Source organism: Protopterus annectens, chromosome 13.part0 (assembly GCF_019279795.1).
Source record: "Protopterus annectens isolate FY-2018-M chromosome 13.part0, PAN1.0, whole genome shotgun sequence".
Taxonomy (NCBI): Eukaryota; Metazoa; Chordata; order Ceratodontiformes; family Protopteridae; genus Protopterus; species Protopterus annectens.
Window position 1 is genome coordinate 584,422,889 of NC_056747.1, and position 25,595 is coordinate 584,448,483.

At 42.8% G+C, this 25,595-nt stretch overlaps 1 protein-coding gene across 1 annotated transcript in view; it reads left to right on the top strand.

Annotated features, from left to right (window-relative positions):
- KIAA0753 (KIAA0753 ortholog) overlaps positions 1 to 25,595 on the top strand; it is a 1,485,993-nt gene that overhangs the window by 288,056 nt on the left and 1,172,342 nt on the right. The gene's annotated exons all lie outside the window — the stretch shown is intronic.

The window sequence follows — 25,595 nt, forward strand, 5'->3', positions numbered from 1 at the left end:
TGACCAAGGACTCTAGGAGCCGATGCTCTCCCGTTGGGTCCGGGGAGGATAGTCGCACCAACTTGTCGGTGCCGACTCTTCCTCTCGGGGCTTTGGCTCGGATGAGCTCTGCTCCTACCTTGGGCTCGGAGCACAGGGTTTCGGTGCGGGAGGATTGGATGGTACTCTCGGGTCTGTCCACTCCTTCTCGTCAGAGCCATGGTGCCTTTGATGCTATGAGGAGAGTTTTGTCTCCAAAGACAACGTCCGCATCGGTTCAGCTTTCCCTCTCCACTCAAGCTCCTGTGTCTGCTGCTTCTTCTACCGATCCCTCTAAGCGTAGAGTACCTGAGCCTCAAGTATCCCCACAGGGTGTCCCCTGCTCTTCTGAGACCTCCCCAGATCCCCCCACTGAGGAGGTGCCCAGGAAGAGACTGTGCAAGAGGAGGCACTTAGACTCCCCACAGGAGTCTTTGACATCTGACATGGACTTAGATGAGTTAGAAGGGTCCCCCCTCGACCCCCCTCTGAGGATATCTCCTTTGCAGAGATACTAGAGATCCTTAGTCAGAGGGGCAATTGGCAGTCAAAGACCTCTACTGAGGATGAGTCTGTGCTCTTGAAGGCTTTTGGGTCTCAACCTTCCACTTCTTGGGTGTCTCCGCCTTACGATGAGCTCATGGAACTGATCTCTCATAAGGCGTGGGAGTCACCGGAGGCCATGGAACCTGTCCCTTGTAGACCCAATAAGTTCATATCTGTAACCAGTGGACAAGACATTTTTGACAAAAGGAGTGCCTGTTGATGCCATGGTGGTAGCTGCAGCCACCAAAAAGGAAATATCTGAGACATCCTCTTCTATACATCTCCCTAACAGAGAGTCTAGGGTTATGGATAGATATGGGAAGCGCATGTTTAGTTCAGCGACTTTTTCTCTGCGATCACTGAACTACTTAAACCATTTTACAAGACTACAGAGAGATCACCTGAAAGAGCTAGGAGATACTCTCCAGGATACGGTAGCTGCAGGAGTGGCCGACAAAGTCAACGCCCAGCTCGCTACCCTAAACTCAGTAGTGAACTTGTCCATGCGTCTCATATCATATGCAGCTGATGGTTCGAGTAGAGCCGCTAGTTCAGGCATTGCTCTTCGAAGACAAGCCTGGATGTGTCTCTGCTCCTTTGTGGAACCCTTCAAGTCTTCCTTTATTAATACACCATTCAGTGGCTCATCACTGTTTGGGCCCAAAGTAAAGGAAACTTTAACCAGGTGTGAACAGGAAGGCTAGACCTTATCTGCCATTGGGGTCCATTTTTCCACCCACACTCGGCCCTACCCTAAGGACCCTAGGGGAGGAAAAATGTGGTTCCGAAAAACTCAGGCAGCCTTTCAGGACACACGTGGAGAAACCCCCTCTAGAGGCAGAGGAGGGGGTTATAACAGAAGATGCCACCCCCGTGGTAGAGGGGGTCCGCAGCAACAGGGTGACAGTGGTCAGTTCTCTGGTCAGTCCTACCAGCGCCCCTGAAAAGGGGCCCAACTGTTCAGCTCTGGAGGCAGTCAGGGGTCACTTGTCTTTGTACCCAGAAGCCTGGCTAAACATAAGATCGGATACTTGGGTACAAAGCATCATTTCCAGAGGATATTTCATACTGTTCTTCACCCCTCCCATTCCTATAAATAAAATCCCAGATGTTTCACCCAATCTCAGGGAACAAGCAATCGTAGAGGTCCATAGATTGCTAGAAAAAAAAGAGTCATCCAACCAGTCCCAGCAGACCAAGTCGGATTCGGAACTTACTCAAGATTTTTTTTGGTACCAAAGAAAACAGGGGACTGGAGACCTATCTTGGACCTCAACAGACTCAGCTAGTTCGTAAAGAAAGAGAAGTTCCGAATGATCACTCTTTTTAGTCCATTCTTCCCTTCTTAGGGAAAGGCAATTGGATGTGCTCCATAGATCTCAAGGACACGTACTATCACATAAAGATGACAGATGCTCCAGAGATAATCTGCACTTCCGGCTGGGAGCCAATTATTACCAGTTTCGAGCCCTGCCCTTTGGTCTCAGTACAGCCCCCAGAGTGTTCACCAAATGCATGGCACTGGTCACGGCTCACCTGAGGCGTTTAGAGTTCCAGGTGTTTCCATACCTAGACGATTGGCTCCTCACCACTACCACCAGGCATCAATTGACCCAGGCAACACAATACACTCTGACACTCTGCAATCAATTAGGCATTACAATCAACTTCAAAAAGTCTGCCTTATTGCCATCTCAGCATACCGTTTTTATAGGAGCAGAGTTAGATACCTCAACTACTACTCTACGTCTCTCTATCGAAAGAGTCTCTCATCTCCGACAAAATGTCAGCTCACTGGTGTCGAAGAACAAAGCTAGAGCAGCGGAGGTATTGAAAGTACTAGGTTTGATGGCGGCAGCAATCCTGGCTATACCACTCGCAAGGATGCATATGCAAATTCTTCAATGGCTCCTCTTCGCTCAGTGGTCTTACCAGAAACTACCAATGCACCACACGATTCTTATCACAGAGTCTTGCAGGAGAGACCTTCAGTGGTGGTTGACGTCTCTTCATGTCACAATCGGAAGACCCTTTTTTCTCCCCTCCCCAGTAGCCACTGTGACCATGGATGCTTCCATGATAGGGTGGGGGGGGGGCATTTTCAGGGAAAGACTGCCCAAGGCACATGGACAGATCAAGAATCACATCTGCATATCAATGTTCTAGAGTTGAGAGCGGTACTTCTGGCGTTGCAGTACTTTCAGGACTCTCTCCCTCTAGGGACTATTGCAATTCAGACCAACAACATGTCAGTAGTCTGGTACGTGAACAAGCAGGGCAGAACCAAGTCCTACCCCCTTTGTCAATAAGCCCTCAGGGTCTGGCAATGGGCTGTGTCATCCCAGCGTTTTCTGTTAGCAACACACATCCCCGGGAAATCCAACGTGATAGTGGACAAGCTAAGCAGGGCAATATTACTCCCTCACAAGTGGTCTCTCAAAAAACAGGTTGTGGAGTTGATTTTCCACAAATGGGGCCAGCCTTGCTGCAACCTTTTTGCCAGCCACATCAATTCAAAATGCAGAAGCTACTTTGCCCTAATACCATCTTCCGGTCATCCCTCGAGAGATGCACTTTTACACGATTGGCCCCCGGGTCTCCTTTATGCATTTCCACCCTTCCCATTAATACCCAGATTTTTACAGAAAGCAAAATCGCTGGGAAGGACTGTTATACTCATAGCCCCTTACTGGCCTCGACAGATTTGGTTTCCGTTTCTCCACTATCATCTGTTGGAAGATCCATGGATCCTGGACCCAGTTCCAGACCTTCTGACTCATCCGTCAGGGGATCTTCATCCTTCTCTGCAGTCCCTCAAACTGACTGCTTGGCTAATCCGCTTCCCCTAATTGCCAGGCTTCATTCAATTTCAGAAGATACAAGACAGATTATTTTGTCTTCTCACAAGCCATCTACCAGGAAATTATATGGTAGTAAATGGAAAAGGTTCTCAGTTTGGGCCAACGCTCAGAATATTGACCCTTTCCGAGCTCAGCTATCTTCGATCTTAGAATTTCTAACAAAGATTTTTAAGGAAGGGGCAGCAGCTGCTACAGTTCGAGTTCATTTAGCTGCTATCTCAATTTTTCACCTTGGTCTTAGTGGCTCAAATATTATGAGCCATAAATTATCTAAAACCTTCCTTAAAGGTGTTCTTCATACGAGACCTCCGATCAAAATTCCCTTTTCTCCTTGGGATTTAAACCTTATGCTGTCTCAAATTATTCTTTCCCCTTTTGAGCCAGCATCTTCTAGTGATTTAAAATTTTTATCTTGGAAAACAATATTTCTTGTGGCCATTACGTCTGCCCGCAGTGTGTCAGAACTTCAAGCGTTATCTGTCAGATCACCCTACGTGAGCTTCCATCCTGATATAGCATCTCTCAGAACAAACCCCTCATTTTTACCTAAAGTCTGTTCTGAGTCAAATATCAATCAGGTCATTGAACTGCCAGTCTTTTTCCCCAACCATTCAAGCAAATTGGAATATATGCTGCACAAACTTGATGTTCACAGACAGCTCAGATTTTATCTTGACAGAACTAAGGATATTAGGAAATCAGACCAACTTTTTGTATCCTTCTCAGAAGCAAGAAAAGGCAATCCAGTGGCTAAAACAATTTTATCTAAATGGTTATCCAATTGTATATCCTTTGTTTATGAGAATATGAGCATGCCTTTAACGCACAAACCCAAAGCTCATTCTACCAGAGCTGTCTCTACCTCTTCTGCTTTTCAAGCTAAATTGCCCCTTGACAATATTTGCGCTGCAGCCACTTGGTCTAAGCCTCATACCTTTATCACACATTACAAAGTAGATAGGGCTTCAAGGGACAGGTCTTCCTTTGGTTCCACGGTACTGAAGAGCATACTCCCATGAGCCACCCAGGATTGAGGGTGCTAGGGACGCTACACATCAGTGAGAATAAATGGTGAGATTTAACAACTTCATATATAGAAGTTATGTACTTACCATAACATTCCATGTGAGTTGTTTATCTCGTCTTTATTCTCACGTCCCTCCCTCCTTCCCCCTCCTGGCTGACTGTTGACTTAGAGGCTAGTACCATCCTGGTTATTCAATATTTCTTCTTCCCCTTTGGGAAGCCTTCTTTGTGTGTATATATATATATATATATATATATATATATATATATGTATATATCTATATATATATATATATATATATATATATATATGTATAAAAGGGTATGTATATGTTGTATATATGTATATCCTGTTATTTGCAGCAAACAAGATCTGAGGTAATTCCAGCAGTGCATTGTGGGATAAGGGGCTTGGTCTTGAGCTACTGGCAAACCTTGAGCTTGCTATCAGCCGTGTCGGAGCCGAGGATCGGATCCGAACCCATCAGTGAGAATAAAGGCGAGATAAACGACTCACATGGAATGTTATGGTAAGTAAATAACCTATTTTTGTTTGTATTCAGATTATTACTGTGTTTGAGTGTTAGGGCTAGACTAAGGGCTGGGTGAGGAATGCTGCAATGATGGGCAGTTTAATAAAACTGAAACTGAAGTATGACAGATATCATTAATTATATTTTTTTAACAGCAGACACTTTTCCAAACATTGTGGAGTGGATTAAAGAGGTTAATTCAGCTGAGGCTCCTAGCAGTGTTAGAGGTGATTATAAAGGTGAAGGAGTTCTGGGTTTAAGCCTTCTACATTGAGGTTTATATGCTTTGCCTCCCTTATGAATGCTGGGTATTAGATTGTACTGTTGTGAACAGTATGAAAGTCTTGTTATGTTGATGTTAAAGAGCTATATGGTGCAGGGCACAGTGTAAATGACTGCACAGTGATCTTGTTAATTGCCTCAGAAACACATTCAAGGAAAGTAATGTGAGAAGTTTACTACACAGTCAAGGCAGTATTCTGTAGTCAGTATTGTGATTGCATCTGGGTTGCTACTGAAAAGGTCCTTGAGGGCTAACCATTTAGCAAATACAAAATTAAATAAACAACTTGTGCTATAATTTGCAGATACAGAAGAGTATTATGGCTTATGCTTTGGTTAGAAGAAAGTGTAATGACTCAACTTGATCTCATGTCTGTTTCTACATAATCCAAACAAAACCAGCTAGAAGCATTGTCCAGATGAAATGGTGCTGACTTTCTAAGAACAATGCAGCTGACTATGAAATACAGTAGAGCATCATGAGGTGAGGAAATAAAAAATGCACTTGTATTGTCACACACAGCTAGAAATGGGAAATTACAGTGCATGAACTAACACTGATAGGTTCTTAAGTGAACATTGCTGGCAAACAGCCTCAACACAAAACACTATTATGTATCAAGGATGTTATTTTAGTGGTGCATTGCACTTTTCATTATCTGAACTTTGAATAATAAAGCATGCATATCTTTTACCCGACCAGTAAGTATAAATAAACTGGTACAGGTGTCCAGCAGCTCAGCAGCAACCTGTTTAATTTTATTATTTTTTTTTTTATAACAGCTCCACTTGGTATAAAATATGCTTGGTAATAAGAAGGCTAGTATTTAATATCAAACTGCTTACAATTTACTTTGTTGCTAAACAGCAGTGGCCTGGCCAGCTAATGATTTGCTATTGTACTTGTAGTAGTCTTAGCTCAGAATTTTTGAGCCTGGGATGGGGTTGGCATTTTAACTACCTGGATTAGAGTCTCACTGAATAGCCCACCATTTCATGCAAACAAGAAAAACAGCAATAGCACTGAACACTACAGTAGTCAGGACACTTGGTAATTGTGTCCCTCATATCACAGGGCTGTATCCAGTTCCAAAAAGTGGTAGTTTCTGCTCTATGTATGGGTATGGCTGGCCTTGCACAAACCATTAGTGCTCAGATTCATATCCCTTTCAATAAAAATAAAGGACGCACAACCTACTCTCACCACCCAGACATACAGACACCCACACAAGTAATCACACCAAGGAGACAGAGATAAAGAAAACAAAATATGAGTGCGCACACAACATTTATATATGTAAGTTGATATAGTCATACGTTGAGAGCCAAAGAAGTGATCAGTAACAGAGTGTAACATATCTGATAAGGATAGACACTGAACTTTAAGTATTTAAGTATTCAGTAAGACCAATGATAATGTCACAGTAGCTACACCAGGTAAATAAATATGTTTTGGTAGTCAAATCCTCAAGTCTTACAGCAGCAGAAATTTCAATTCCTTCTTAGCAGGTGACAAAGTAAACTCAGAACAGTCACAATACCAGAAAGGATACCAGGAACCAATAATTTATTGAGTGCTTTTATTAATATGTGACTTTACTTCATCAATATAAATGTACACAGTAATAGTTCTCAATTTAAATACAAAACGTAACCTCATCACATAAAGCACAACAATCAATTTTAGAATTAAAACTGCACCAGTATTTAAATGTTAATAGGGAAGAATATAAAACTGTTATAAAAGCATTTAAAATTAAGTCTTATTATATTTCATGTTCAACACACTTGCAGTTGAAATATGCTCATTTAATCCATATTGAAGCGTTAAATTAGCAAGCTATATTTCAGTTTTCTTTTGACACTGTTAATTTAACTGTGCATGCAGCAGTAACAGAATACATTCCAGTTGGAATAGAATATTAAAGTACCTCTTGCTTGAATGTTAGAAAAAGTACAAATTGATCAATGCTGCAAATAGCCTTGGCTATATGGGTTATATCCTGTCAAAGGATATAACAGCCAACCAGCTTCTAAAGCTTCAGGGCACCTTCCACAACCCCAAATTGTCAGGTAGCTCGAGATAAGCTAACTAAAAGACAAGTTTGGGTGTCAAGCCCTTCAAAACTTTATTGCTGCCTAAACATACGCTCCTCTGAGGCTTTTGAAGATCGATGGTTGGCTTCTGCTGTTCCTTTGCTTGGCAGTTAAGTTTCCTTTGGAAAAAAATCTTCCATTTTCTAAATATTATTTGTGTTTTGTCCCTTTCCTCTTTAGAAAAGATATTTTAAAACATGTCTACTTTTTCTTAAATTTCCTTAGATAGGAGTAGTTTACGGGTTCTGGCTCATGGTTTAACTCATGCTATTGATCCTTCTTGTCAAGTAGTTTCTGGTAAAAGAGGGATGCCTTTTTTTCCTGAAGAGATTCAAAAATCTGAATTTGAACAGGAAGATGAAGGGATGGATAACAGGGTATTCTCTCTCCTCAGATTTCTGATTCAGACTCAGTGTATCTGTTTCTGATTCTTCCTGGGGGGGTCTCTTTTTCTGAGACTATTGCTAGAATGTGCCAGTGTTTTCAGTGGGAGAACACTCAGGTTTCTCAGTCCCTCAGAAAATACTATGAGCTGTTACAGAAGGAATTTCCAGAACCTACACCCATTCATTCTGTTCTGTCTACTTTAGAGAATGTTAGTTGCTGCCTGCAATTTTACTGATAGTCAGCAAGCTACTCCTAAAAAGGCAGATAGGATGTGTAAATTTTCTCAGTCATTTAAGTTTTTATACACTATTCCCAAACCTGACGCAGCAGCTACAGCTTTAGTTGATCCCACTGCTGCTAAACACTTTTAGTTAATTCTAATCCTACTCTTTCTGATAAGGATGGGAACATTATTAATAAGTATGGGGAAAAGTGTATAATTTTCTTTCTTAAACCTGTTTGTGATATTGCCCAAATTAAAAATTATGTCACTTCACAGCTGGTTACCTGTTCTTCTTCTTTCAAATTTCCTGGCAACATTAGACTTAAAGTGATGCTTAGCATCACATCCCTTATTCATCCAGACTTCAGATGTTTCTTAATGTTTTGTGTATCTGGATCATATTATCAGATGTTCTTTGTGTTTCACTGTTGCAGTCATCACATTTGGGTTATCTGCCTGCAGGTAGCCCTCAGCTGGCCTGAATACCAGAGTCTTCGGATTCCTGCGTCGGATGCTGTCACCTCTTCCATGATGTCAGGTCGTCAGGGGTATAAAACATGCAGCTGATGCCATTACATCAGTCTTTCTTGTTGTGCGGTACCTGAAGCAGAAGCAGTTCGCAAGTGCCAGTCGGCCAACTCCTGAAATTTTCGTTTTCGTGTTTCAGATCCAAAGTGTTCAAAAAAGATAAGTACACCGTTGGGGATTCTTTTTCTTGCTCCAACCGATGTCAGTAAAAGTTAACAATTGTCTTACCTGGGGAAAGCAAATACCTCATAGAGATTTTCATTCGTACTGCATCGCCTGTTTAGGCCCAGACCATGACGTCCCTCGCTGTCATTTTTGTGCCTTGTTGAACCCCTGAACTATTCGTCGATGGGCTATCTTTGCAACCATTTACTTCCGTACTCGGCCTCAGTACTCCGAAATGGCTTCGTTAAGGCATCTGACTACCGATATTCCGAAATGTAAGGATAAAGACAGAGACAGACCGCATAGGTCCAAAACTGCCGACAACACTTCCGTTAAGCTAGTTGCCAGTCCACCGGTACTCAGTGAGGTGCATTCGCAGCCCCTGATACCCACTACTTCAGATTTGCTGGCCTCTACTAAGACTCATTTGGAGTCCGGTATGCAGCGAGATGCTTCTTCAACTATGGAACCGGCAGATGTCTCTACCTTGGATGGGTCCGGAGCCGCTGTGCAGGCACCGGCTTCTGAGGGTGTATTCAGGCCTACAGACTTGCATTTTAAACCAAAGCCATCATTTTCAGCCAGGCCTAAAACTCGCACCACGCCTAGAAAACTGACAGTCAAACCTCAGACTAAGGCCCATATGCCTAAAAAACATGCTTAGAATGGCTGAAGACCTTATTACCTTAATTAAGGGAAGCCAGCCTTCCCCCTCTAAGAGACCTAGAACTGATTTTCCTTCTGATTCTTCTGATCAGGAATCTGATATTTCTGCTCCTTCTGTTTACTAGGATTTGCCCTTATCTACCTATGAGGATTCTGATGCAGAGGATTCCATTCCCTCTGCTTCTCCTCCAGAAGATTTTTCTTTCCGTGAAACTTTGCACACTCTTAGGGAACATTTCCGCTGGGAAAGCCAGGATTACTCTGACTCCGAAAAGAAATTTAGGGAAATCTTATTCCTACCTCAACACAGGTCTTAGCTATCCCTCCTGTTCTGGACATTGTAGATAATGCTTTCTTGGAATCTAGCCTTTCCCCAGACACTTTACCTCCAGCTCCCAGAAAGTCTGACAGGTATTACAGAGTACCTGACTCTCACAAGTTCCTCTTCAGGTACCCAGAAAAGACAACTCCTGGCATCCTATCCTGGACCTCTCTATTCTCAACACCTTTCTGGTAGTTCCAAAATTCAAAATGCTAACTCTGCAGCAGTTTCTTCCCATGCTAACCAATGATGCCTGGCTGGCAACCCTAGACTTAAAGGAACCTTACATCTCAATAAGGGAATCTTGCAGGAAATACCTATGCTTCAGGACAGGCTCCATGCACTATCAGTTCTCTGCATTTCCCTTTGGCTTATCTACTGCACCCAGGGTATTCACAAAGTGTCTAGCTCCAGCCATTGCATTTTTCAGGCAGAGAAATATCCAAATTTTACCCATACTTGGACGATTGTCTGATTCAGGCAGAAAGCCAGGACTTGCTATTATAACACCTGGCATTCGTAAAGAAACTTCTAACCTCACTGGGTACACCATCAACGAAAATAAATCTCACCTAGTATCCTGCCAACAGATTCTATTCCTGGGAGCAAGCTTGAACACAGCTTCCCAGATGGCATTCCTCACTCCGGAGAAAAAAGTTTATTTGACCACCTACTTCAAGCTATTGGCCACAAAACCCCACCTGTCTGCAAGGAAAATACTGCAAACCCCGGGGTTCATGGCCTCTTGCATTTTACTAATTCCATATGTGAGACTGCATATGAGGAAACTCCAATGGTATCTAAAAAGCCTATGGTGTCAACATTCTCAGGACCTGGAAACAATGATTTCTATCATTCCTTGTATCAAGACAGAGTTCCTTTGGTGGGCAGAGGCCAGCTACCATAACAAGGGACTCCCTTTCACTCTACCCCCTGCCACCCAAACCCTAACAACAGATGCATCAGACTATGCATGGGGGGCTCACATGGCAGGGCAGTGCATTCAGGGCAAATGCACCCCGAGACAGATTCACCTGCATATCAATCAAAAAGAAATGTTAGCTGTACAGAATGCTGTGACAGCCTTCAAAGACCATATTCTTCCAGGACAACTATTGGTAAAGACAGACAACACCACAGTTATGGGGTACATAAACAAGCAGGGGGGAACCCACTCGTACCCTCTCTGCAGACTAGCCATGGCTCTGTAGAACACAGCCTTGAGCTACTAAGTACACCTGCAAGCTCAATTCCTGCCAGGCAAACTAAATTCACTGGCAGACGACTTAAGCAGAAATCTCGTGGACCCACACGAATGGAAACTAGAACCCAAATATTCAACCTCTTGAGGAACAAATGGGGGACTCCAGAATTAGACCTGTTTGCCTCCTCTCAGAACTACCAATTGCACAAATTCTGCATAAGAACTCCCCACATCCAAGCTTGGAAAGTGAATGCCCTGTCCTTTACCTGGGAAAGCCTCTCAGTTTATGCCTTTCCCCCTCTGCCTGTCCTCTCGAAGATTCTACTAAAGATCAAACAGGACAAGCCAAGGACAATACTGATTGCCTCAGAAAGGTCACGCCAGCACTGGTACCCCCTCTTCCGCAGTATGACACTGCTACAATCATGGCACCTGCCTCAGACCCCTTCCTTGCTGTCCCATCAGGCGGGCCAGATTCTGCTCCCTCAGCTTCAAACCCTGAACCTTGCAGCCTGGCTTTATCCCTTCAGCTCTCCCTTAGCACCCCTCAGTAAGCAGGTACTCGATGTCATTCTGCAGGCAAGGAGGCCTAGTACTAGAAAATCCTATGCCGCAAAGTGGAAAAGATACTGCTCCTGGAGCCTGGCTCAGGGGATGAGCACAACGGTGCACAGCTTACCTCATATTCTATAGTACTTAACAGAAATGCTCCACAGGGGCCTATCCTTCTCATCTATTAAAATTCATGCCTCTGCCATTTCAGCACATTATAATACTGAGCCACCCCTCTTCTCTCACCCCTTGCTAAAGCAATTCCTTAGAGGGGTCAAAAATTTAAGACCCCCCCCCCCCAGGATAGCTCCCACTCCAGCCTGAGACCTTAACTTTGTATTGGAAAAGCTCACTCTTCCCTCCTTTGAACTATCTGCTACAGCAGAGATGAAATTCCTTTCTTGAAAAACAGCCTTCCTTCTAGCCATCACTTCAGCAAGAAGAGTGCCTAAATTACAGGCCCTCATGGTAGTGGGAACCCTTCATTATCTTCCATGCGGACAGGGTTTCCCTCAGGACTAATCCTTCTTTTATGCCCAAGGTGGTGTCTTCTGTGGCCCTAAATCAGTCCATTCATTTGCCTACTTTTTTCCCTAATCCACAAAACAAAGGGGAACGAATACTGCACTCTCTGGATGTGCACAGACTACTTAGATTCTATTTGGACAGGACTAAGCCTACCAGAAAACCTGAGCAGCTGCTAGTTAGCTTTGCTGCAGGGGCAGAGGGGAAGGCCATTTCAAAGCAAACCATTTCAAAATGGATAGCCCATTGCATTCATTTCTGCTACAAGCACCATGGAAAACATACCCCACAGGGGATTCCACCAGGGCTGCATCTACCTCTGCGGCATTTCTCAGAGGGGTCCCTACCAGGGACATCCTAGAAGCTGCCACCTGGAGCTCTGTACATACCTTCACCAAGCATTACCACTTGCCTATCTTTTGTAAATCCAGAGCTGGATTTGCCACTGCAGTCTTGCAGGGATTAATAGCTGGCCCTAATTCTCTAAGTTCCTCCTCCCTTCCTTAGCTTTGGGAATCGATCCAAATGTGATGACTGCAACAGTGAAACACGAAGAACATAGTACAGTTGTGTACACTTACCATAAATGTAGATGTTCGAGTGTATTCACTGTTGCAGTCCTGGTTACCCTTCCTCCAGCCCCCTGACTTATCTGGGCTCTACCTCTCTTTCTGGTTGGTATTTTTATTTTTTCTTGTGTATTTGCTTTTTGATGGGGGATTACCATACAATTTAATTGTTTCCTATTGTGGGGGCACCTGACATCTGGGGCAAGAAAAACTGATGTAATGGTGTTGGCTGCATGTTTTATACCCCTGATGACCTGACGTCATGGAAGAGGAGATGGCATCTGAAGCAGGAATCCAAAGACTCTGGTATTCAGGCCAGCTGAGGGGTACCTGCAGGCAGATAACCTAAATGTGATGACTGCAACAGTGAATACACTCGAGCATCTACATTTATAAGTGTACACAACTTTGACTATCCACTGCACCAAGAGTGTTCACAAAGTGTGCAGCTTCACTTATAGCTCATTCAGTTTACAGGGTATCTACATTTTTCCATATTTAGATGACTTGTTTATCTTTGCAGAGTCTGTTTCAAAGTGTCATGAATCTCTCTCTTGGATGAAAGATCTCTTACACAAGCTGGGATTCCAAGTCCAAGAGATCATTTAAAAGTTTTTCTTGACTCTTTCACACAGAATTGTGTTCCTAGGATGTTGACTAGACAACTCGGTTCAAAGAGCCTTTGTTCCACAGGAAAAAAACAGGTTTATATCTAGATCTGTTTCTAAGCTTTTGCATTCCAACTTCAGTCACTGCAAGGGAATGCCTCAGGATTTTGGGTTTCATGGCTTCTATGATTCTCATGGTACCCCTGGCAAGACTCCACATGAGGAAGATACATTGGTATCTGTAGTTGCTTTGGTCCTAGCACCAGCACCCTTTGTCTTTTCAAGTACCAGGTTTGTCAGAAGAGAAATCATTTGGTGGAGGCAACAGATATCCTTAAATCTGGGTCTCTCCTTTTCCTTCTCTGTTGCAAAGCAGTCAGTTACCACAGACCTCTTGAACTTTGCTTGGGGAGTACTTTCAGGAGAGGGAAAAGTGCTTGGTGTGTGGGAAATGAAGGACAGATGCAAGCACATAAATATCAAATGAGATGCTTGCCCTAATCAAGACAGTCAACTCTGTGAATCATCTGTGGTTCCTAGGACCTCATTAAATTGTTACAGACAATACCACAGTAATGTAGTACATCAGCAAGCAGACGGAAACCAGGTCATGTCTCCTTTGCAGACTAACCATGCTTGGGATCTATCTTCACGGCACAATCTCTCTTCAGACAACCTACATTCCATCAGAGCAAACTTCTGTGACAAACAAGCTAAGCAAGACAAGGGCAGACCCTCATGAATGGAAACTAGATCAGGGTTTTTTCCAAGATTTGCTCCATCTCTGCCTCATGTTGACCTCTTGCCTCTTGTCTGAACAGTCAACTGGCAAGCTTCTGTTCAGGACTCTATGCGTGAAGGCCTTGCCGACAGATACCTTTCCTATCCCTTGGACAGGAATGTTCCTGTATGCTTTTACCCCATTCCATTAATAAGCATGGTAGTTTTGATCTTGGGGATCTTTGTGGTGATTTTGTCCTGGCCCAGGCAACCCTGGTTCTTGCTTCTTTTTGAAATGGCAAGGGGCAATTACCACAAGCTTCCTTACAGACTGTATCTACACTCATATGAACAAGGGTATTTGATAACACCCTATCACTGAACTTCATTTAACTGCCTGGATGGTAAGGACTTAATTCCTTTTAGGCACATGCTTACTGAGCCAGTAGAGTCAAGAAATCCTGCTACTGGAAAATCATATATTAGCAAATGGAAAAGGTTTTCTAACTGGTGCCAAAAGCATAACCAGCACCCATTCAGGGCTAGTTGTTCTCTGGTTTTATTTGTGTGAGTTACTATCCTATGGCCTCATATTCTACAGTACTTAACAGACATGCTCCACAGGGGCCTATCCTTCTCGTCTATTAAAATTCATGCCTCTGCCATTTCAGCACATTATAATACTGAGCCACCCCTCTTCTCTCACCCCTTGCTAAAGCAATTCCTTAGAGGGGCCAAAAATTTAAGACCCCCAGGAGAGCTCCCACTCCAGCCTGGGACCTTAACTTTGTATTGGAAAAGCTCACTCTTCCCTTCTTTGAACTATCTGCTACAGCAGAGTTGAAATTCCTTTCTTGAAAAACAGCCTTCCTTCTAGCCATCACTTCAGCAAGAAGAGTGCCTAAATGACAGGCCCTCATGGTAGTGGAACCCTTCATTATCTTCCATGCGGACAGGGTTTTCCTGAGGACTAATCCTTCTTTTATGCCCAAGGTGGTGTCTTCTGTGGCCCTAAATCAGTCCATTCATTTGCCTACTTTTTTCCCTAATCCACAAAACAAAGGGGAACGAATACTGCACTCTCTGGATGTGCACAGACAACTTAGATTCTATTTGGACAGGACTAAGCCTACCAGAAAACCTGAGCAGCTGCTAGTTAGCTTTGCTGCAGGGGCAGAGGGGAAGGCCATTTCAAAGCAAACCATTTCAAAATGGATAGCCCATTGCATTCATTTCTGCTACAAGCACCACGGAAAACCTACCCCACAGGGGATTCCACCAGGGCTGCATCTACCTCTGCGGCATTTCTCAGAGGGGTCCCTACCAGGGACATCCTAGAAGCTGCCACCTGGAGCTCTGTACATACCTTCACCAAGCATTACCACTTGCCTATCTTTTGTAAATCCAGAGCTGGATTTGCCACTGTAGTGTTGCAGGGATTAATAGCTGGCCCTAATTCTCTAAGTTCCTCCTCCCTTCCTTAGCTTTGGGAATCGATCCAAATGTGATAACTGCAACAGTGAAACACGAAGAACATAGTACAGTTGTGTACACTTGCCATAAATGTAGATGTTCGAGTGTATTCACTGTTGCAGTCCTGGTTACCCTTCCTCCAGCCCCCTGACTTCCCTGGGCTCTACCTCTCTTTCTGGTTGGTATATTTATTTTTTCTTGTGTATTTGCTTTTTGATGTGGGATTACCATACCATTTAATTGTTTCCTATTGTGGGGGCACCTGACATCTGGGGCAAGAAAAACTGATGTAATGGTGTCGGCTGCATGTTTTAAACCCCTGATGACCTGACGTCATGGAAGAGGAGACAGTATCTGACGCAGAAATCCAAAGACACTGGTATTCAGGCCAGCTGAGGGCTACCTGCAGGCAGATAACCCAAATGTGATGACTGCAACAGTGAATACACTCGAACATCTACATTTATGGTAAGTAAAGTGTCATGAATCTCTCTCTTGGATGAAAGATCTCTTACACAAGCTGGGATTCCAAGTCCAAGAGAACATTTAAAAGTTTTTCTTGACTCTTTCACACAGAATTGTGTTCCTAGGATGTTGACTAGACAACTCAGTTCAAAGAGCCTTTGTTCCACAGGAAAAAAACAGGTTTATATCTAGATCTGTTTCTAAGCTTTTGCAATCCAACTTCAGTCACTGCAAGGGAATACCTCAGGATTATGGGTTTCATGGCTTCTATGATTCTCATGATACCCCTGGCAAGACTCCACATGAGAAAGATACATTGGTATCTGTAGTTGCTTTGGTCTTAGCACCAGCACCCTTTGTCTTTTCAAGTACCAGGTTTGTCAGAAGAGAAATCATTTGGTGGAGACAACAGATATCCTTAAATCTAGGTGTCTCCTTTTCCTTCCCTGTTGCAAAGCAGTCAGTTACCACAGACCTCTTGAACTTTGCTTGGGGAGTACTTTCAGGAGAGAGAAAAGTGCTTGGTGTGTGGGAAATGAAGGACAGATGCAAGCACCTAAAGATATCCAAGAGATGCTTGCCCTAATCAAGAAACTCCACTCTCTGAATCATCTGTGGTTCGTAGGACCTCATTAAATTGTTACAGACAATACCACAGTAATGTAGTACATCAGCAAGCAGGTGGAAACCAGGTCATGTCTCCTTTGCAGACTAACCATGCTTGGGATCTATCTTCACGGCACAATCTCTCTCTTCAGACAACCTACATTCCATCAGAGCAAACTTCTGTGGCAAACAAGCTAAGCAAGACAAGGGCAGACCCTCATGAATGGAAACTAGATCAGGGTTTTTTCCAAGATTTGCTCCATCTCTGGCAAGCTCCTCATGTTGACCTCTTTGCCTCCTGTCTGAACAGTCAACTGGCAAGATTCTGTTCAGGACTCTATGCGTGAAGGCCTTGGGGATAGATGGGGACAGATACCTTTCATATCCCTTGGACAGGAATGTTCCTGTATGCTTTTACCTCATTCCATTAATAAGCATGGTAGTTTTGATCTTGGGGATCTTTGTGGTGATTCTGTCCTGGCCCAGGCAACCCTGGTTCTTGCTTCTTTTTGAAATGGCAAGGGGCAATTAACCACAAGCTTCCTTACAGACTGTATCTACTCTCATATGAACAAGAGTGTTTGATAACACCCTATCACTGAACTTCATTTAACTGCCTGGATGGTGAGGACTTAATTCCTTTTAGGCACATGCTTACTGAGGACGTGCAGCAAGTACCAGTAGAGTTAAGAAATCCTGCTACTGGAAAATCATATATTAGCAAATGGAAAAGGTTTTCTAACTGGTGCCAACAGCTTAACCAGCACCCATTCAGGGCTAGTTGTTCTCTGGTTTTACAGTATTTGTGTGAGTTACTATCCTATGGCCTTTTTTATTCCTCTGTCGAGGTTTATTTGTCGGTCATTTCAGCAGATCTGCCCATGGATCCTCCTCTTTCAAGGCATTCTTGTGTCAAGATATTTTTGAAAAGGGTTTTGCAAAACTGGCCCCCAGGTAAACCAGTGGCCCCTCCTTGGGATCTTAATTTTATGTCAGAGATGCTATCACTTCCTCCATTTGAACCAGCTGACCTGGGTGACTTGAGGTTTTTAACATGAAAACCAGTTTTACTAATTGCTGTCACTGCTTTTCTGGTGAGTAACCATATCTCATAATCTACATGTACAGTTTTTTTTTTTTTTTGAGAACTAATCCTTCTTTTATGCCTCAATTGGTTTTCAAGTTTAAGACAAACTATCCAGCTCTTCATTTTCTTACTTGAACCTGAAAATTAAGGAGAAAAGATGGTCCAAACCTTGGATGTCCACAGACAACTCGGGTACTGTCATGACAGTACTAAATCTTTCAGATCTTTTCATCAAGTGTTCATTTCTTGTGAAGGTAAGAAGAAGAGACAACCTGTATCAAAACAGACTATTTCCAAATTGTTGTCTAAGATTATTACCATTTCTTATACTCCTAACAAAACTATTCCAGGCAGGGTCAAGACCCACTCTTCTAGGGCCTTGGCTTTATCTATGGTATCCTGGAAAGAGTTGGTCTTTAGAAGTATTTTAGAAGCTGCTTACTTGGTCTTGTATATGTACTTTTACAAATCATTTTCAGCTTGATTCCTTGTCTAGTTCCAAGTCAGCCTTTGCTAGGACCATTCTCAAAGGGCTCCTTGACACCATTCCTTCCACCTGTCAAATTTAGTAAGCTAGGATAATCTACCCATATAGCTAAGGCTACCGCAGCAGTGATCAGTAGGAGGAGCGCAGTGCAGTTGTGTGGTAAACTTATCATAACAATAGATGTTCAGTTGATCCCTTCTGAAGTAGCCACTCCCTCCTTCCACCCCCCTTCCTTTTTTTTGTTGTGCTATTTATGCCAGGATATAATTATTTACTTTTTGTTTTTCCTAGCATTGTCCTTTCAGGGCTCAGTCTCCCTCTTTCTGCTGGCAGGAAAGCTCTGAAAGACTTGGCACCCAAACTTATCTTTTAGTCAGCTCTGACAATTTGGGGCGGGTGGAGTGTGCCCTGAAGCTTGGGAAGCTGATTGGCTGTTGTATCCTTGACAGGATGTTACCCATATAGCTAAGGCTACTGCAGCAGTAATCATATGAACATGTACTATTATGGTACATTTGCGTACCCAGCTGTACTATCTTACTGAGTTGAATTTCTCTCCCCTTTGTGTTGAAGTATGATTTAAAAAAAAAAATCACCCACATACTTTTGCTCAGTTATCTTATTCTCCTACTTCAAAAGAATTTTTGTTTTTGCTAAAAAGTATGTCTGACTTGCTGTCTAGCTCAGTGATGCCGAACCTTTTGGGTTTGGTGTGTCAAAAGCTTCAGGCACAAAATAGTTCAGTGAACCTCACATGAGCAACAAATGCAAAAGCAGTATCTTTGATAACTCTGGTGTTGGTGATTGCTGGTGTGTCACCCAAAGCGTTGTGGCATGTGTCACCTTTGACACGAGTGTCATAGGTTCACCATCACTAGCTTGACTAACGAACAGTTCTGCCACAAACTCCTTTACAGTGACTGTACAACTAAGCAGTTAGCAGTCCTTCTGAGCACCAATCATGTGATGTTATCATAGCAACCAGAAGGGGCTGCACAAAATAGAAAATGTAAGCAGCTACAAAGGTTATATTGTTTAGGGGATTCAAGTATGTTTTTCCTTATTAAAAACAAAACAGAAACCACCACATTTTAATGCATTCTGCAATAGGAATGCATTTATACCGCCATTTACTCCCCAACTGCATCTGGATTTGAGACAGTGTTCCCACTTGTCCCTTTAATGGGAGCCCTGCACACAGATGGAAAGTGTACCCTTTAATATTTCAGCAGTTAACAAAACAGTGGTGCCTGCCAGAGATGTTGGTGCTTGCAACACACTTCAGCAGTCAACTTCATACTCTTTGCTCCATTATTCGTCACAGTAAAGTATGGACAACTTTTCCTTTCTATGAACTCTGGTCCTCCTATATGCATTTTGTCCTTTCATAATGATTCAGAAAGGCCTCCTCAAGGCAGTATAAAGCATTTTTGTGGCTTTGTCTTGACCAACCAGTAAAAAGTGCAGGAAGAACCCAGCCTTGCTAGAGTTTTCACTATGTAAAACCTTAAACTTTCTGTAATGGAGGCTCATGGGATATATATACAAATGACCCCTTGAGGATGTCACTACATGGCTTCTGAATGTCCATGACAATTTTTACTTTTTGTGTCTTTCTGGTTTAATTCAGGCAAATAAAGCCAAATCCCACTGGCTGTGGACATGCATGCAACAGTTTATTGACCTCGCAGAACGCTTCTTCAAGGAATAATCACAAGGCAAAAGCTGTATCTTATATACTGTACCACAGCATAAGTGGATAGCTTAATCAATTAGAAACAATTAATTAAATTGGGTTTAGCTAAAGCACAAAAATCATGGACATTCAATACCATTGTGCACTGCATGAAACCTGATGTCCATAAGGGGTCATTTACATATATCCCAAGGGCATCCATTGCAGGAGATTTAAATTATCACACAATGAAAACCCTTAGAAAAATTAAATCATCAATATATCTGTGATAAAACACCAACTTCTCTGAAAAATTCCAACGATACAAAAATTAAATCTCAAAATATGACACTTGAATAGAAAATAATAAGTAAAAAGCAAAAAAAGCCTTCCCCAAGTTTCTTCTTCTGAAGAAAGTTTTTTACCAAAATAAAAAATATGAGGAGTGAGTGCAAAAAAAAAAGATGAGAAGAAGAAAGGGATCCTCTCCTCCCATATTAGTAATGGCTTCCCAGACCAAATTTCAGCTGAGATTGATTGTTGTAAAAAAGCCTTCCGTACTCCGAATATATCCATGATTGAATTGTTTAGTTTTATCAATTCACAATACTGATTGGTGTTACTTAATAATGTGAGAGGTTACATATTTGGAGTTCTTTTTAAAATGCTGAATAAGCCTACATGTTCCAAAAAAGCTAAATGAACTATGATTTGTTGTGTAATGATTATGTTTATGTTGAATTACCTAATAATCCCATCAGTGAATATAATTCTAAACAGGAAAGATGTTAAAAGATTGTTTTTTCCATCACTCTTTACTGAATGGTTTCTGTGTGTGACCTTTTTGCCCTTTGGGTTGGATGTTTATCTTAACCAAGGTAATCCTGGTTTTCTCTCCAGAGGCAGTTGACCAATCCCCCTCCATGGCCTCTCTCTTGTCAAAATTCCTTAATTCAGTAGTGGGGCATACCTGCAGTGGTTGGACAATCAAGCAGGAGTGGTTCCTCTGCTCTAAGAGCTTGATTCCAAGATCTGCCCCTTTTGCTGCCTTTCTTAGTATTCTGGTACCCCTTCCCATGATGCATCAGTTTAGAGCCAGGGATCTTGATTCTGCCCTCAGCTCAGGTGTGTTACTACAGGATTTAGATTTGGTACGGGTCCTGAATTTGATATAGCTCCTGTCCCAGTAGTGCTGATCACATCATTTTGGCCACTATCAATACTGAGCTCTCCAGTGTTGATTTTAGCACCATATGGCTTGTTGTCTATACTGTCAACATTAGGGATCTCCTTAGAGTTTTTCCTACTAACACCGGGGCTCTCAGTATTGGTGTTAATACTAGCTGTTTCGACACTGATGTCAGGACTAATTTAGCAGGGTTTTCCAGTGTTAAAGAAACTCCAGATGCTGCCACGGTACCAGGCGATATCCTTGAAATGGTTCCTGTTGATGCTGTATTTTCAAGCAGCAATGCTGATAGCTTATGGGTTGGAACAGTCTGCTATTGAGCCCTCAGCCTTTCAACATGTCTGTCTGCAGCATGTCAGAAAAAAAAACAGTCCACGTAGAGCCCTTCATCAGATCATTTTTCCCAAAGAGGGTTCCTACTGTTAAGATTCTTTTCCCCCAGGGAGACACTGTAAGGGCCAGTTTGAATCTACATACCTGGATTCCCTTAGGAAGTCTGTTGTGGAAGATGTTAATGGCCATTAGGGTGCCAACTTCCTTGAATACCTAAGAATATGCTTGTGCAGGGGATATGGTCCACTGACCTGTTACTCTCACCCATAGCCAGCCTTAGGTATAGGCCAACTAGGTGGCCGCCTAGGGCGCTGCTGTAGCAGGGATGCACTTTTCCAGTATTTATTTGGTGTAGGTAGACTAGGATGGGGGCACCGGTAGTGTGGTGGGGGGGCACCATGGTGCCCTTTTGCCTAGGGCACGAGTTGACCTAAGGCCGCTCCTGCACTCACCTAGAACAGGCTCCAGAAGGTCTGCAGAACTACTCAGCAGCCTTCCTTGGTGGATCCTCCTTTGGTTGACATCCAGAAGGAAGCCACCAAAGCAGCTTCAGAAAACTTCAACACAGTGGGATTTCTTCCTAGAAGGGCCAACTGCATTGTTTGGGCCAAGACATATGTCTCCACATAAAGATCACTGAGGTGTCCAGGAGGTAACTTCACCTCTAAGAAGACGTCAATCACTTTCATATGATCTCACCACAGCCCCAGGGTATTTAACAAATATATGCTGGTCATTGTGGTAGACTAGAAGCTGGAAGTGGTCAAGGTATTCCCATGCATATACAACTGACTATTAATCACTCCTAGAGTCTATAGTTTTGACCAGTGAGTCTCTCTTTCTAGTTATTCCAGATTTTGGTAGTCATGGTGAACATCTGAAGTCCCAGATGGAGCATTCTCAGAATCTCACATTTATAGTATGTCAGCTGAGCAGTATACATCAAAACCTATCTTCCATTACATATGACAGCTACATTTCAGAAGGCAGTTTTCCAACTTTTGCCCCTAGTCTGCCTCAGCAGCTTTTTGTATATCATGCCTGGTTTTACATGCTGGCCCTTCAATGGACACTCAAACTCATGCAGATGCGGACCTCAAAGACTAGTGCTCTTAATGCATGGCTATCCTGTCAGGCCAGATCTAAATTTCCAAAACATGTAGGGAGCATTTGTGATGGTGGCTTCACATACCCAGTATTACACTGGGCTGACTCATTTTCCTTCTTATTCCACTAGTGACAATCACCCTGAATACATCTGCCCTAGGGGGGTATTTTCGATGGGAGTCAATGCAAAAAGTATGTGGTTTTTAACAGAAGACAATGTGTTCTACTGTACTGTCTTAGAGGTTAGGGCAGTCATCTTCAATCTGCAGGCACTGCAGGACTCCCCCACCCACCCGCCCTATGGTGCAGTTGCCATTCATACTGCTACTGTAGCTTGTACATTTATTTATTTTACATTTGTTGACTGAGTTAGTCCATCTGAGCTGAATAGCCCTTTTTCAGCAGAGACCCGAAGAGAAAATCTCCAAATACATATTAATTTTAATAGAAAAAAATGACAGTTATAGGTATAATACATTTTTGATATATACAGCAATTAGCGTTGTCACCTCACAGCAAGAGGTTCACCCATTCGCTTCTCGGCTGGAGCGCCTTCTGTGTGGAGTCTGCATGTCCTCCCTGCGGTCGAGTGACGTTTAAAGACATGCAGGTAGGTGCGTGCGTGAATGGGTGTGCCTTCTTTGAAGGTTGGGTGTCGGGCTGGCAACTCTGCACCGTAAAAATCCACTGCCAGTCATTAGCGGACCGGAATTCTGCTGTGGCAACCCCTAACCGGGAAAAGCTGAAAGACATTCGTTTTTACAGAAGTACATTTATATGTACAGACATATACATTATTGATAGTAAGGTACAGTCATAGTTTTGAACAGTAAGTAACCATTTTTCAGGATTTCAATAGTTGATAAAAGACAAAGACAGTAAAGAAAGTATTACAGTGTATAGGTTGAGTATTTGTTTAGAAGATGAACAGTTTAGATATACCATATCTCAGAAATTCCCAGTACCAGACAGGCTAATAGGTTGTCTTAGGATAGCTAGCCAGAATTATGGTGGATAGGTACAGTGGCAAGTCCATTGGAATTTCAGATATTCTTTAGTGGCAGATTTAAAATTCCTGAGTTTTGGTGAGGACACTAATGTCCAGGGGAAGTTTATTCCAAGCTATGGTTGGATTGTAACTGTACAGGTTGCAGCCTATTTTGTTCTTAGGTTTATGTATTTATAGTAGTTCTTAGTCAGAGCTTCTGTGAGTCCTAGGAGGAGTGTAGCTGGAAATTATAGTAGATAAGTTGGGGCAGAAAGCAGGTTGATATAATATGGAATGGATAATTTGGAACTGGGAGAGGAGGAGCAGTTGAATGGATATGCACAGGGAGTTGAGATTTTATGTTGACAGAACCAAATCCATTTGTAAAGATGATCAGATATGTGCATCTCTTTCTTCTGGTAAACTTAGCTACAGAGTGTGTGAGTTACATAGTCCAGATGGCTTTCAGAAGGTATCACGTTTTGTTATTAAGACTACAGCAAATATTTGCATTTTAATTATTAATCATGTTCAAGCAGGGCAGTGAATGCCTCGGTGGCATTTTCCACAAATACATCAATTTATGATTATATTTGTTCAGGTGTGTTTTGGGTTTCCTGCATAGTTTTTTTTTTATTATTTTTGTCCCCCACTCTTTGTATGCCATCCATCTGACCACCAGCTGTTCTGTATCTTTTCCTAATACTACATTTTTATCTTTCTATCTCAAGTGCTAACTCCCCTGGGATCAAACTAGTGACAGTTAGGGAAGGGAAAGTAGATTGGAGCAGAGCAGATGGTAACATCACACATACTGTCCTGCATGCTAGAGTATTTTTTTTTAATGTCCCAACTGGCAGTTACTGATAACACTCGCCTCACCACATGTATGATCAGTTAGCTCCAGTCTCGTCCCCTATAATACCAAATTCCAAATGGCAACCTGTTTTGAGATTATACCATCACCCCTGTCAGCTAGGACATGACAAATCTCAAACAGAAATTTGTTCCTCCATTCAAGATTGGGTGAACCAGCAAAATGAAACTCACTCCCAACCCACTCTTCAAGAACCCAATCTGCTAATTAGGCTTGGTCACCTGGTTAGAAGTTAGTGTTACATTCCTCTAAACTGGGGAGTGAGGATTCTCTGCATACTTTTGCAAGACATTGTAAGTTTGGTGTGATCTTAAAGTCTAGGTCTTTGTTTGGGGACACAGTCATAACTGGTATGCTTTTGTGATGCCACCTAAGAGGATCAGCTGGGGGACACTGTGTTACTGGTTGAAGATCATGGACTGGATCATGACATTTATGAATATGTGCTTACCATAATGATGATAATTTTGCATGATTGATGGCCGTCATCTTCAACATACTTGTCCTCCTCCTCCCTCCCCCTAACTTGTGGAGTAGTAGGTACTGATTTCTGCTTTTCTGTAGAATTTTTGAAGCCCCGTCACAATCATAACATGTATGCTTTTGTGATGCCTGCTAAGGATGATTAGCTAAAGGACTTTATCGTACTGGTTGACAATGATGGATTGGACCATGACGGGTATGAATATCTGATCTGAAGTAGTTAACTTCATTTTATCTGCAACCTGTGGGTATACGGATCCGAGCTGGCAACTTTTTTTCTAGCATCTGCTCCAAGCTCCGAGCTCCTCCCCTTACCCATAATGCCCTACCATCTCCTATCTTCCCTCAGATCTTGTTTGACGCACCAGTAGTGTGCATCATGGTCTCCTTTGCTCTGAGCTATAAAAGGGATAGTAAGTGGAAACTTTTGTCTATATCTAGTGTGATTGTGTAGGATTACCCTTCCTTCCCTTCTTTATTAGTCGCGTTGGTCGTTAGTGTAAAAAAAAAAAACGTTTTGTTGGTAGTAGAATAGTTCTCAGGCCCACCCTTCCCCTACTTGTGTGTGTGTGTGGTTTTTTGTGGGAAGGTAGTATCCTTACTTTTGAATGCAGGACTATGGCTGATCAGCCAAAGCCTGTATTCAAAAAAATGTACAGTGTGTGGCCATAAGCTTTCCCTTGCTGATGGTCACACTCTGTGTGTGATATGTCTAGGAGTAGCACATCTATCCATCCAGTGTGCTATTTGTTCAGGCTTCAAACCCAGGGACCTTAGGGATCATAAGGGCAAGCTAGTCACCAAAGGCCTTCTCCCAGTTGCCATGCTGGATTCTGCCTCGGCCTCGGTCTCAAGTACACCCCCCCCCCCAGACAGGGACTCAACCTCCCTCTTCGTCTGGAGATGGGACCTCTAAGGACAGATCTTCGGTCAGCGAGACTGACAAAGATAAAGAGAAGGAAAGACGCAGAGAAGAGAGGGAGAAAAAGAAAG